The sequence below is a fragment of the Spinacia oleracea genome, chromosome 1, assembly GCF_020520425.1.
Source record: "Spinacia oleracea cultivar Varoflay chromosome 1, BTI_SOV_V1, whole genome shotgun sequence".
Taxonomy (NCBI): domain Eukaryota; kingdom Viridiplantae; phylum Streptophyta; class Magnoliopsida; order Caryophyllales; family Amaranthaceae; genus Spinacia; species Spinacia oleracea.
In genome coordinates this window covers 46,261,749-46,275,377 of record NC_079487.1, presented here as the reverse complement: position 1 = coordinate 46,275,377, position 13,629 = coordinate 46,261,749, and the positions used below count along the sequence as shown (strand labels likewise).

General features: G+C 34.7%; 2 long non-coding RNA genes across 3 annotated transcripts; both read right to left on the bottom strand.

The window, feature by feature from the left end:
* Positions 1–6,083: 6,083 nt before the first annotated feature.
* LOC110793751 (uncharacterized) lies at positions 6,084–9,775 on the bottom strand. 2 transcript variants are annotated; one of them, XR_002534780.2, is made up of 5 exons: positions 9,687–9,775; positions 9,317–9,398; positions 7,659–7,740; positions 7,028–7,114; positions 6,387–6,412 (listed from the first exon to the last, which is right to left on the bottom strand). It is a non-coding gene; the product is annotated as an uncharacterized lncRNA (long non-coding RNA). The 2 variants fall into 2 exon arrangements; XR_002534779.2 differs by having other exon boundaries at positions 6,084–6,412; positions 7,659–9,398.
* A 73-nt stretch (positions 9,776–9,848) lies between these two features.
* Positions 9,849–10,848, bottom strand: LOC110793752 (uncharacterized). The gene is made up of 3 exons (XR_002534782.2): positions 10,539–10,848; positions 10,377–10,424; positions 9,849–9,920 (listed from the first exon to the last, which is right to left on the bottom strand). It is a non-coding gene; the product is annotated as an uncharacterized lncRNA (long non-coding RNA).
* Positions 10,849–13,629: the final 2,781 nt, after the last annotated feature.

Sequence of the window (13,629 nt, the reverse complement as noted above, 5' to 3'; positions counted from 1 at the left end):
TTGAGATATTTTATACTATTAAAGTGAGTTATTGATTCTCCTAAACCTGCAGGAGTAGGAGCTTGAAAACTCATCAACTTTTTGAGATCGGCATGGAAAGGATTATTCTATGTTTTGGTATGTTTATGACCTTAATTTGGGCACTCGATATAAGATTTTATTTTACTTTTTTTTTATCATGTCTATTTGTAATTTCTACATTAAATTCTAGGTTATATAAAGTTCTTATTATGTGATCTTAGGATTATTTGTCGATTGTTGCAATCATTACTGAAAGTGAGTGTCCTCTTACATGATGACTTTGTTCACATTATTGGTAGTCTTTCATTGTTCTATTGGATATAAAAGTTCGGTTCTCTTAGCTTATGCAAAATTACAAGTTCTGCACTTAACTTTGACCAACCAAAGATTTGTTCACTGGAAATCATCAACATGTAACTCAGTTCTCATTAAAACCATTGCTCCATATGCTTGATTCTTAGAGTTTTGTCTTTCAAGTTTGGTTTTACTCTTACCTAGCTCCGTCGGAGTTTTTTGTGTCTTTAAGGATGTTTTTCAGGTTTTCTTTTCAGCTTCTGTTTAGCTACACCATCTCTGGAGTTTTTCCTCTTGAATGCAGACCTGCAGATGCATATTCATGCCCTTTAAAGCTGACCAGTAATAAGCATAAGCCTGCTGCTATATTTATTCCCTTAGTTGTTACTGAATGTTAGAAGGCTTCCACTCTACTATTGTTGTATAAGATAGGATATCATGTCTTCGGCTTGTGGTGGCTATGGTTTCTGTTAATACACTTGTATAGAATTTTATTTGTTGTTACTGCCCCCAGTCTCTAAAAAACTTGCATTTGGTCCTGCTTTCTGTGAACAGAAAGGTTATGGGACAACAGATCTCGAGAAAGGTGTTGTGAAAGCCATTCAAGATCCCTATTATGTCATATTTTATGACTTCCTTCTCGTGAATATGAGGTTCGTATCAGGCTTCACAAATTTCGTGGGATTCAATGTATGCTTCTCCTATTATTAGCATGCCTTCACAATCAGGTGATGTATATAAGAACGATAATGTTAATTCTGCATTTTCCCAAGATAATGTTAAATCTGCATTTTCCAAAGATATATTGTCGCTTTTAATTAAGAACGATAATGTTAAATCTGCATTTTTGACCCTAGAATTTTCATGAATTGCTTAGATTCTTTTCCCAAGATGTACATTATATTGTTGAGACCGTGAATCCGTGATTAGTGGAAAGTGTTATGCGGAGGAATGTGGCTGGTTCTACATTGAATAATAACATGTAAATCTTCTATTTCATCTTTTGTAGGATGCTACAGGTTGGTGCTTGGTTTGGTTTAGATCAACAACAAATTATCGGTCTACATAGAAGCTTGGGATTGAGCTCTTGTTTCAGCGCTGTTTGTGCTTGCTAAGGTCAGGTTCTGGATGGGATGATTTGGAGATGGAATAGGCAGATTCTGTTAAGTTATTGTCCGCTGCAGCATAAGCTTTTTTGTGGCAGATCTATATTATTGAATGTTGATGTGCTGGTAAGTGTTGGGTAGTTCTGTTCTGTTACATTTCTGTTTTGTTTGGTGCTTTTAATAAGTTGGCAACCTGTTTTGCTTTTCTCTCTTCTACTGCTGGTTTTAGATGATGGCAGGGGGGTGGATTATTTATTGTTCATATTTTTCTTTTGTGTGATTCTATAATCTAATTAGATTTGTGGATGCACTATGCGTCTATGCCTTGGATAGTTGAATGAGGTTGAATTTCTATTCTCATAAGTGTTAAATTAGTCTTAAGTTTCTTTATATTGCAAATGGATTCATGTAAGTACCAGTCAGTGCTTCAATTGATCACAATTAGAGCTTAATGTTTATTAATAACGTATCCATTCTGACTATAAATCATCATTTCTGAATTTTTAGAACTGTTCAATTTCATTTCCGATTTGTGGTACCTTTCCAAACAGTTTTATCAATCATGGTTTCATGACAATTAGCTTCAGAAATTTCTTTGTTGCTTTCATTTAGTTTTATAATTAGTGACATGTGTTTCGACAAACATTGATTCCTCTTACATATTCATATTGATGGAGTATATAGCCAAATTTGGAGTTGTTTTTAGAAATTGATGTACCTAGGTATTTTACCATCCCCTAGTTACTATTTAAACACTTACATATCGGATTATAATAGGCTCATTGGAGACCAACTGAGTGATTTTGTATTTCTAAGGCTGTGTTTCAGTTTTTTTTGTCCAACTTTTGTTTAGCTACACAATATTTTAAATTTTTGAGAAAACCCAACATATGTTTCATCAAGACCTTTCTAATAATTATAATTGATAATTGATTAACGTATTGGAGCTTCTAAATCATTCACTTTACTTACTATCAGTAAGTGATGTATATAATTAGCTTTTTATATTTAGTTTGTTGCACATGCTTGTAAGATTGGAGTAAGACCCAAAAGCTACCGAGCTTCAATTTGTCACTCTAAAACCCTTCAATAATGCTAATTGGCACTACTTTCTTGGTTCTTTCACTTGTAATTTTTTTTATAAGGAGCGTAATATGCTATAATATTTTAATGATTTGAAGGGGTGCAGTGTCACCCATTTTAGTAATTCTTTTGCCAAGTACTTTTGACTGCAAAGTTCTAAATAAGTCTGGTTCATTAGAATTTTCTTGATTGAATTTAGATATAATATAGTTTATGAAGAATAACTCTGTGACTTACAGGTTGCTGGAGAAAAAAAGGTCCTTGATGGAGTGATCTTGTAAGGATAAAATGGCAGTAGCAGGAGATGATGCTCAGGGTACTCGTACCAATCAGCTAGTGGATGACGTCAAAGTGAAAAGACCGAGCTAGTTGATGGCATCCAATTTGAAGGTGGTCTTGCTGGGAGAGCTAGACCGGGGACCGGTAATGATGGTCCAGGGTACAATTTTGATAAGGTAAGTGTTAACTTATTTTTATTTGCATCTATAGATATTATTTTAAATATCTTATGTTTGAACTTTGGTTTTAATTCTTAGAAGAGTTTTTCATTAGCAGGACTTGTTTCGTTAGCAGGAATTTGGACTCTTAGAAATTTGGACTCCACTAGACTCAGGTCCTAGCTTGTGGTCGACTTACGGAGTACTCTTTTAGTTTTTTTTTCTCATGTCACCAAATCAAATCAATGTGTTAACATTGGATGGATCTCAATATTTGTTATGACTTACTCTGTATGTTTTTATCCCTCTCCTCAATATGCTTTTAAGTTTAAATCATGAGGTGTCGTTTGAGGATTTTGATCCATTTGAGTATAACTTGAACAGCTAGATGTTAATTTCTTGTAGCAGAAGCAAAACTGAAGCTACCTTGTGGCATAACATAGTGCAAGTGTGTTGTCTTTCGGCTTTGCTACGTAGTGCATTTGATTAACGTAAGTTTGCTGATGTTTTTTCTTTAGGAACAGTGCTTAATCATTATTAAGGTACATAAATGTCTGTATAAAATGATCAAGTTGCCAAAGCACTTTAAATGTATATCTGTACAAAATTTTGTGAGTGAAATAAATTTTAATGTTACCCCACTGGTTTTTCTCGAGGGCTCGGTGAGCTTTGGCAGTTGGTTGTAATTAGATCCTTCCCGTGCACAGGTGAGTTTGGAATATAATGGAAGAAGAACCAACACTTTTCTATGCCCAGGTGAGTTTCTTTAGGTGACTTTGAAAACACTTACCTACGATGGCTACATATGTAATTTTTTATGTTATTTGTTTTGTCTCATAAAGGTAGTATAGAAGGTTTTTAAATCCAAGTCTCTGGCATCGTGTTATAGGTTTTGAGAGGAGGAATACAACTTAAAGATTAGCACAAAAGAACTTCTTGCAAATCGTGTGGAGGAAGTACAAGAAGAGGGTTGAGCCTAAACTAAAATTGTTTCAAGATATGTTGTTGTCACAGCTTAATGATATTGTTACTACTTCACAAGAAGGATCAGAAATGCTGATGTCAACTCCTTAAGAACCTATTCTATCAGAAATGGCACATGCTTGAAGACAGGAAGAAGCTACACATGATCTTTGATGTAGTTTTTCTTTGTTTTAGTTTAAGAACAAAGATTTAGACTTAACTTAGATAAGAACATGTGATTTTATCTTATTAGTTTGGTTGTTTTGACTCATTGAACCTGATCAGTAGTGATAGAATATTGATTATGTTTAATGAAAATTTAATTATTCTTTTATGATTTTGAACAAAACAACAGGTTGCAGAATACTTACATTAACGAAAAACTACTTTTATTTTTCTGTAATAACAGTTAACGCAAAATATTTTGTCGTTGTTGGAAGAAAATTCAAAATTTGTTCACAAATTTAACCTCTTTTTACGTCAACTATGTTGGTCGTTCCTCTCTATTCGTTCGACGTTAATAAATACATAATAACGACAACAAAACAAATTGTCGTTAATACATAACGACGAACATTAATTTTGTCGTTAATAAGTAACGACGAACATTAATTTTGTCGTTAATAAGTAACGACGAACAATCATTTTGTCGTGTAAAATTCACGACGAACGTTGTCGTTAAAACCAATAACGTCGGAACCTATTACGACAAAACTAACGACGAACTACGTTTGTCGTTAAAGGTTTTAACGACGACTTTTTCGACCTATTACGACGAAAAAGTTCGTCGTTATAAAGCCTTTTTCTAGTAGTGGTCGCTACGGCTCGGCACGGATGCGGCAGCCCGCGTGGCTCGACTAGCCACACGTCCACCCCACCCTTGCGTTCGTGCCTTTAGTTCGTACTACGGACCAACTTAATTAAAAAAAAAAATTAATTTCACGAAAGTTTGCATTTAAGTTATTTTTCATAAAAAGTTACGATTTTTATTTTCAAAAACAACGGTTTTTACGATTTAATTAATTTAACGACAATCCAATTTCATAAAATATTAAATCAAGGCTAACATTATTCAAATTTTAAGAACGAACGATTTCAACTAAAAATTTGAACATTTAAATAATAAAATCTAAAACATTAAATCGTTCTAAACATTTAAATTTCAAATTTTAATAATTTGGTTTAGGTGTGATTAAAATTAACGAAACCATTCAAACTTTAATCCAATAATTTTTAAAATGATCCACTGACCATGAAAATGTATTTCCTTTCCCAATTAACCGACTTATTAGATCTAAATTATTTAAAAAATCAATTAGCGAACTAAAATTTACGAACTTGGGGAAAGCAAAATTAGGGTTTATACTTGTCGGAAAAGCCTGAAATGTTTACCATAGATCAAGAACATACCCAGAAACATCGTGTCAAAATTTCAATCAATTCCGAGTTGTTTAGGGCGACCAATTAATTGAAATACTTTCCGAAATTTTTAATTTTAATTCAAAAATTAACAAAAACGTCCAAAAAACACCACTTCGAGGCCTGTTTTTGCAATTCCGTTTGCATGAGTTGATCTTAGAAAATCGTTTTCAATCAGATTAGGGTCAGAAAAGTCGAAAAACCGAATCTTTTTGATTTCAGAACAACTTACCACTAGTACATAATTAACTTTAGGTAACACCGAATAACTGTTACATAAAGGGGGTAAAGTGTTCCCATAGATAATAGGTAACACTTTATGGGTGATACATCTGCTCGTGCTACCTATTCTATTAGGTAACACTTTTAATAACATATGATAACACTTTTACTAGTGTTACCAAAAATAATTTTATGTAACACTTTTCCATTCCTATTGTAGCACTTTAAAAGTGTTACTCGTAATATCTTAGGTAACACTTTTTAACCATTAATATCACTTTTTATATCATCTTTTGATTTACATTAACACTTTATTGAATCGCATGTATCACTTTTCACCATATAACGTAACACCTCGTTCATTATTTAAAAACACTTTTCTATTCTTAGGTAACATTACATATTTAACACTTTTTAATATCTATTGTAACACTTGCAAAGTAATGCTTTTCATTAAATATAATAATTTAACAATTATTACAAAATTGGTTCATAAATAATAATAATAATATTTATAATAAATAATAAAATTATAATGTTTTTTGGCAAAATACCGATTTTATTACCAAAAGATAGTACATACACAAAATAAGTTCCAAACAAGGAGACAACTAAAGGAAGGGAGCACACCCGCTCCCTAACAAATTAACAAATTAAAATAATAGTATTTGATGTACGATTTATGAAAATTACATTATTATGTTTAAAATAAAATCAAATGATCATATCCAAAACTAAAATGTATAATCAAAACTAAATGTCTTCTATCTTTTCATCTTCAACTGGTTTCCCTTACTTCTGCATGATTCTCAATGTCAACTAAATCTTCATTTGCTATCCGATCCGATCCAATCCATCATCTTGATCCTATAAGAAATATAAAATTAGTAAGATCCAACATCCATAATCATGTAAAGCACAACCAAGACATTGCATTACAAGAACTGTAGTTAACATCCGTAATCTGCTGCTTATAAATTCAAAATTAGAAGATACTAATACTTCTATTAACATTAATGGGGATCTGATTACATCTCTCAGCTGCTCCATCTGATCTGTTTGCTCGTTATTTTGAGTCTTTGCAACCTTTTTCAGGTCTTAGCTCGTTATTTAATCCTCTAAATGTAAACAAAATCAGCAACTGATGATGAAACAGCTGGTGAAGATTGTAACACATGTCCTCGCAGCATAGTATTTCCCAGAAGATAATTCATACTTGATTCCTGAACTCTGGATATGTATGATATTAGGGAAACTGCTAAAATAGGGTTCAAAGATCTATGCGCTAGATACTATCCGTTGGCAACGGAAGCAGAAAACTAATTTCCAAACAAATTATGTCATGGCTTAAGGAAGCATCTCACTAAATTAAGATCACATACAATATTCATATTATAGAAAAACATGAAATTCACTAAAACACTACAAATAAGTAAATCTCATCACATTAACAATTTAGAAAAGAAGAAGCCTATCACATACCTGATGTGCAAGAGTAACTTGGACGAGATCAGACAAGTTGTGGATGTGTGGTGTCTTAAAACCAGCATAATGAATTTCCAAATTGTCCTGACATAAAGAAAAAAAATATGAGCACTACTACAGAAACAGCTCATCTTTTAGTGAATGGGTATGTTTCCAAAAAAAATCCATAAGCTTAAGATTTTGCGGTGACAACTTTTTAATATATCACTAAGAAAAATAAGTGGCAGCTTTTATGTTTTTGAAGCTTTTCTTAAACATCGGTTACAAATCAGATCAAGGTCTGTGAAATTGAAACAAAACCATGGGGTGTCAGATTTTTTCCTGTTCACTCACAATTATTTAAGACACGACAATAAAATTTCAATCAAGCTATCTGTATCAGTAACTACTAAAATAAACTATGTAAATCTTCACAATTTGTAAAGTCTACGTAAATGTGTTCATCACGGGAATAATAAGTTGATGATAGTCTAACTGCGCCGTTGTCTAGGACTCTATATAAGTGAAAAAAATTCTATGTTGACTATATCAGGGGAAAAGATGAAGTCGGTGAATTTAATGAGCTTCCAACAATGGTGAATCAAAAATCAAGAAAGAGTCTAGTTGATTAATATATTATCATACATACCAATGAAGTCATTAACTTTCTTTGACATATCCTTGATCTCCTTCTCCACCTTCTTCATGCTAGCAGAGTAAGGTCCCAATCCCTGCATAAATCATCAAATTAATTTCAAGAAAATACCAATAAAGACTTCAAATTTCTCAAACATTTTTGTAACATACTATCAACTTTCACAATTTTTAGACACATACAAACCAAACATAAACACAGAAAAATGGGATCTTCCATCCGTTAAAATCTCCATTAGAAGGAAAGCACGATTGCCGATGGTGACCATAACAACCACAATCTCAACCTAGTACAGATATACTATGCCAAGAGGGAACTAGTAAACAGCCTGTTTTCAACAAGGCTTCTAGGTTACCTGAGCATCCAATACCTTTTTTGGTTAAATGTTTTTCAATTAATTCAGAAAGAACTTTTACAAGTTCCTACACATTCCACAAGGCATCAATTGAAAACGAAACGGCTTCATGTTAGTTTGTTAGATAAATTGGAAAACGAGGTTCAATACACACTCGACTCTAACCCTACTTTAACAAAAGGCTTAAGATTTAGTTCCTAAAAGTTTCAAAATCAAGCGCTATTCTTCAATACTAGCACTAACCTAAAATTTGCATATCTCACTATTCACTTCCAACAACCTTCGGCGTGAAATTAATTGCTCAACAACAATTTAACAACTTATACATACGAAAAAAAAACACGACTTTCAAACATAGCAGATCGCGAAAACAAATTTGAATTCATGCACAATCTCAGCATCGCAAATTTCAATCCAGCGGCATAAACCGTAACAAAATTCCACAGATTCTTGCATCAAATATCATGTTCTTAAATCTAATAGAGAACCAATTAAACAAAAATTATGTTCCACGTTACAGAATGGTTGTTTATGTGACTGTGTACAGAATGGCTTTTTCGAAAACGACTATCCAGATATTCAAGTTAAGGGAATCAACCATCTAACAGAGTTCAATGAAAAAGTAAATGATAGATGCATGCAACAAGCTTAGGATCTTGTTGTAATAGCCTTAAGTAAGTTTTCTGAAATCTGCAGGGATCCATAAGTTTGGGGCCTCTCCATAATGCCACACCCACACCTACACTCACACCCAGAACCCTCTATCAAATTCTCCTTGGGATAATCATGCATGATCTAGTCACTTTCTATGTATTTACTTAGTGAAATCAATTGGAATTCCTCTAAACCTGGTATAACCCAAACAGCCACAGGATCCCTCCTAGAAACACAAGCTAACAATCAAACATGAGTAGTTCGCATTCCGACACAAATTCAAGTCATGATCTTGCAGAGGGATGAAGTGATAAATTAAGTCTTGAGATTCAATATGCGTGGAAGAGACTATAATTCTTCTTGTTGCACACACTTTACATAGTTCCTTTTCAGGTATTCCTCTCAAACACAAGACTAACTTAAACCTCAAAAATCAAAATATCTCCTTCTGACTAAATACATTCTTCATTTAAAAAACGTTTTGAATTAACAAGCATAGACTCAGTTTCAGAGATTCGGGATTAAGGAGTGCAATAACCAAGTTACATCCAATCCCAGTCAAACAAAACAGCAACAAAATCAAAATAATGATTATTATCCGTAAATTAAGGCAAGGCAATGAATAAACAAGAAATAGATTAACTGCCACCATATGTTTTGCAAGAGATGATATCATCGTGAGATTAGTGCTAACTGCCACCATATGTTTTGCAACAGCAGCAGGCCTACAATAAGAGCATAACCATGCAAGTATCAGACTAGAGGAAACAAATTTTAGGCGTGCGAATTCAGCATAAATAATAGTCCACTAATATGAATTCATTTTGCAGTATATATACCACTAAAATATCTGAAAAACTCGGATAACGAAATTCGCAAGTGTTGGATGCCTTTTCCAGGGAACCACAAAGAAATGAGAACATATATCTTTTATATATGCATATTAATCCACCCTTGATTTTCATAATCTAGTTTATAAACCTAAGTGCAATATGATTTGAGCATTCACTAACCCAATTGCAGAGGAAATCCATTCTCTCAGTGTCCGAGCATTCAACGTGGTTTCAGCAGTAGTGAAAGTCTTTGATACGGAAACAACTAGATTATCAAATGAAAAATCAGTATATCAACAGATAAATTGCCAGTAGCAAGACTAGAGAAGCATTAAACAACACTTGCCTGGCGTAATCTCAGGGTTCAATCCAGAGATATTTTTTGCAACTTCGACTGGATCAACATTTGCCAGACTGCAGCATAAAAATCAAAGGAAACATCAGGCCCACAACAACATATGTTACATGAGAAATAATGTTGGACGTTTATATAATTTGGTAAAGACAACTTAAAATCTACTTCATACATCTTATACTGAATCTTTTTCTAGACCGGATGGTGGGATTAGAAAATGAGCCTCCATACACACAGCTGTGAGTAGATTAATACAACCCAAAAAACCAATGAAATTAAGGAAAATAATATCACAAAGGTCTATTGGGTAGGAGTGAAAGAGAAAGAAGCGCATTGGAACATAAAATTACAAATAGAAACCTTCAAATTCAGCCGTAAAACAAGAAATTAAATGCAATTCAACAAAAAATGAAACTTTAAACGAATAATTCAAATGTAATTAATCAATTGTTTGGAACATCTTTCTCAGAGTCTTGAAGAAAAAAGAGAGGATGAAGAAAAAGATTAGTACAGACATTAACTCCGACCGCGCCCCTAACCTCGCCGCTAACCTCTATCACCTCCTTCGACCAACGGTGAAGGTAAATAAACAAAAAAAACAAGTTAGGGCTTGAATGCTATTATCAAATGACTGAATTGGTCAAAGAATCAACATAAAAAACTGAATATTTAATTACCTATACTCACTCTAACCTAAGAAACGCCGTATATCTCGTCCGCATTGACATCGATTCGCCGAAAGATAGACAGAATGTGAGTTGAGAACTTGAATGTATAGAGTTTTGGGGGAGATGAACTGTTATTACTTGTAATTCTGTGAATCCTGACTTAGTGGGATCAAGTCTCCATAGCCATGGATGCCAAAGAGATGAAGAAGAGGACAAAGAATTTATCAGAGAGGAGAGAGAATGTCCAGGGTCTGTTTAGTTTACGATGAAGAAATTTGGGTCTGTTTTATTTTTACCAAGGTATGCTGAACCTTTCACGAGACAAGCCCAATCCAAGCTTCCCTAGATAATAAAAAGTATTATAAATAATTGCCAGATTTAACAATTATAATTTTTTTAAAAAAAAATTGGTCTCCTGCCCCAAAAAAAACATGGTCAACTAATGTAAGTTTTAAAACTAAAATTTTAAAGTGTTCATAAATTAAAGTGTTACAAATAAGTGTTACCTTATATCAAAGTGTTACAAATTAGTGTTACCTAATATAAAGTGTTACAAACAAGTGTTACCTAATATGAAAGTGTTACTAAAGTGTTACGAATACATCGTATAATTTTACAACTTTCAAAGTGTTACCATTTAGTGTTACCTAAGGTCACTTTTGTACTAGGCGCAATTAATCCAATAATTCATAAAAAAATCCGAAAAATCAACAAAAATTCCCAAAATTTTGACAACAGCAAAAAACAATTAAATCATGCAAAAACATGCTTTGAATACATAAGGCTCTGATACCACTGTAGGAGAATACAGTTAAACATACATAACATGTGTGGAACAATTCCCAAAGCCAGGAAACATGTATAAAGCACAGATTAAGCAAACTTACATTCAAAGCGTATTTTCCCGAGTAATCTGTCAACGAACACGAACAAAGAACTCGACTTGTCGTTACTCTACTTGGTTCACCGGCACGTTCAGATCCGTCTTGATAACCGTAGCTTTGACAATCAGTCAAGATTTTTTAGCTTTTCGGGAAGAACAGTTTTCACAGAGAGAAAACTGAAGAACGTAATATTCAGAATTAGGTTTAGGGTTGGAAAACTGATGTGTACTGAGTTGTGTGTAAAATACAATAACCTAATTGTATTAAATGATGTAACCGGCCAAAGACCAAGTGGCCTTGACCGGCCACATCATCACACGCCCAACCCAACGTCCAGCCACGCGATGTAGGCCGAAGCCCACAGCGCGTGCAGCCGAGCAGCTGGGCCATGGGCCTTGCTCGCTCGTCGCTGCTTTGCTGCTGCTGCTGTTACGTGCTCCTGCCACGCGGGCTGGCTTGCTCCGATGCCCTTCGTATCCGCGACTAATACCTTACGGCTATTATTTATCGTATCGTATACGACGAATCACCGTCGTACGATACGATTTATTCGTTTCGCCAAGCTTACGAATATTCGCGATACGATATACGATTCAGATGCAAGGTCATATCGTATAATACGTTTTCCAAAACTAATTCCCGAAAAGCTATTAAATGAATTTCCTATTCATTTAATCCGGTGATCTGTTATATGCCATTGGTGTGACCTTGTAGGTTCAGTCAAGAGTAAGTTGTGTTCATTAGAACTCCCCTATCGGAAGAATTACTCCAGCTAGCTATTCCGATCACTTGATCTCACTGAATTAATTGTTCGCAATTAATCTGATCCTTGGTATTAGACTAAATACCCCTTGGGTGAAGGACATATTTCCTTCAAAGCGACTCTTGCATGAAGTGTTGAGGCCTAGGAGAAACATTTTCACCATCTTCCCTTCTGGTAGCTCAGGGTGGACCACACGAGCAGAGGCATTCCACCTGTAGTAGTACTCGGACATATTCATGAAGGATATATGTCCTTTAACCAAGGTGCATTTAGTCTAATACCAAGGTTTAGATTAATTGCGAAAAATTTATTCAGTGAGATCAAGTGATCGGAACAGCTAGCTGTAGCAATGCTTCCGATCAGTGAGTTCTAATGAATATTAAGCTCACAACTTACTCTTGACTGAACCTACAAGAACACACCAATGACATGTAACAGATTACCGGATTAAATGAATCGGAAATTCATTTAATAGCTTTTCAGGAATTAGTTTGAGAAACATAAATATACGATATGACGTTGGATCGGAATCGTATATCGTATTCCGTATATTCGTAATCTAGGCGAAACGAATAATCGTATAGCTTGACATTGGATCGTCAAGTACTATACGATAAATAATTGCCGTAAGGCATTGGACGCAAATATGAGAAGGCAACGCTGCCAGCCCAACGAGCCAAGGCGCGCAAGCGCGCAAGGCCCACTAGGCGTAGCAGCGAGCCAGCGCGCACAAGGCCCATGCCTCGGCTGGGGGCGCGCGCATGTGAGGAGCAGCAGCAGCAGCGCACACAGCGCGGCCCAAGGCCTAGCGCCTGTGTGGTGCGCACGTATGGGCTTGCGTGTGCTGTCCGCTTCTTGCCCTTGTGGCTTGGCCGGACAGTATTATAACCTAAGGGGTTATAATATTATTCAACACAAGTTTTCCTAACTTAATACACAATTCAGTCGACACACATCAAACCCTAAGGATGAGAGAGAAACCCTAATTCTCTCTCAGCCTCCATGGATGTGTTCTTCCCAAAAGCGCAAACTCTTGAATGATTGTCTAAGCTACGATTATCAAGACGGATCTGATCGTGTCGGTGAACCAAGTAGAGGAACGACAAGTGTAGTTCTTTGTTCATGTTCGTTGACAGATTACTTTGGAAAATACGCTTCGAATGTAAGTTTGTTTAATCTGTGCTTTATACATGTTTCCTGGCTTTGGGAATTGTTTCCTCACATGTTATTATGTTTAACTGTATTCCCCTACAATTCATTCCTCTCTTGGCGCAAAGTCGGTGTATGCTTGATAATTTAGGTCTAATAATTCGGTTAATTGGGAAAGGGAATATAATTTCATGGGTCAGTGGCTAATTTTAAAATTATAGGATTAAAATTTTGAATGGTTTCTTTAATTTTAATCGCAGTTAAACCTAATTATTAAAATATGAAATTTAAATGTTAAAGAACG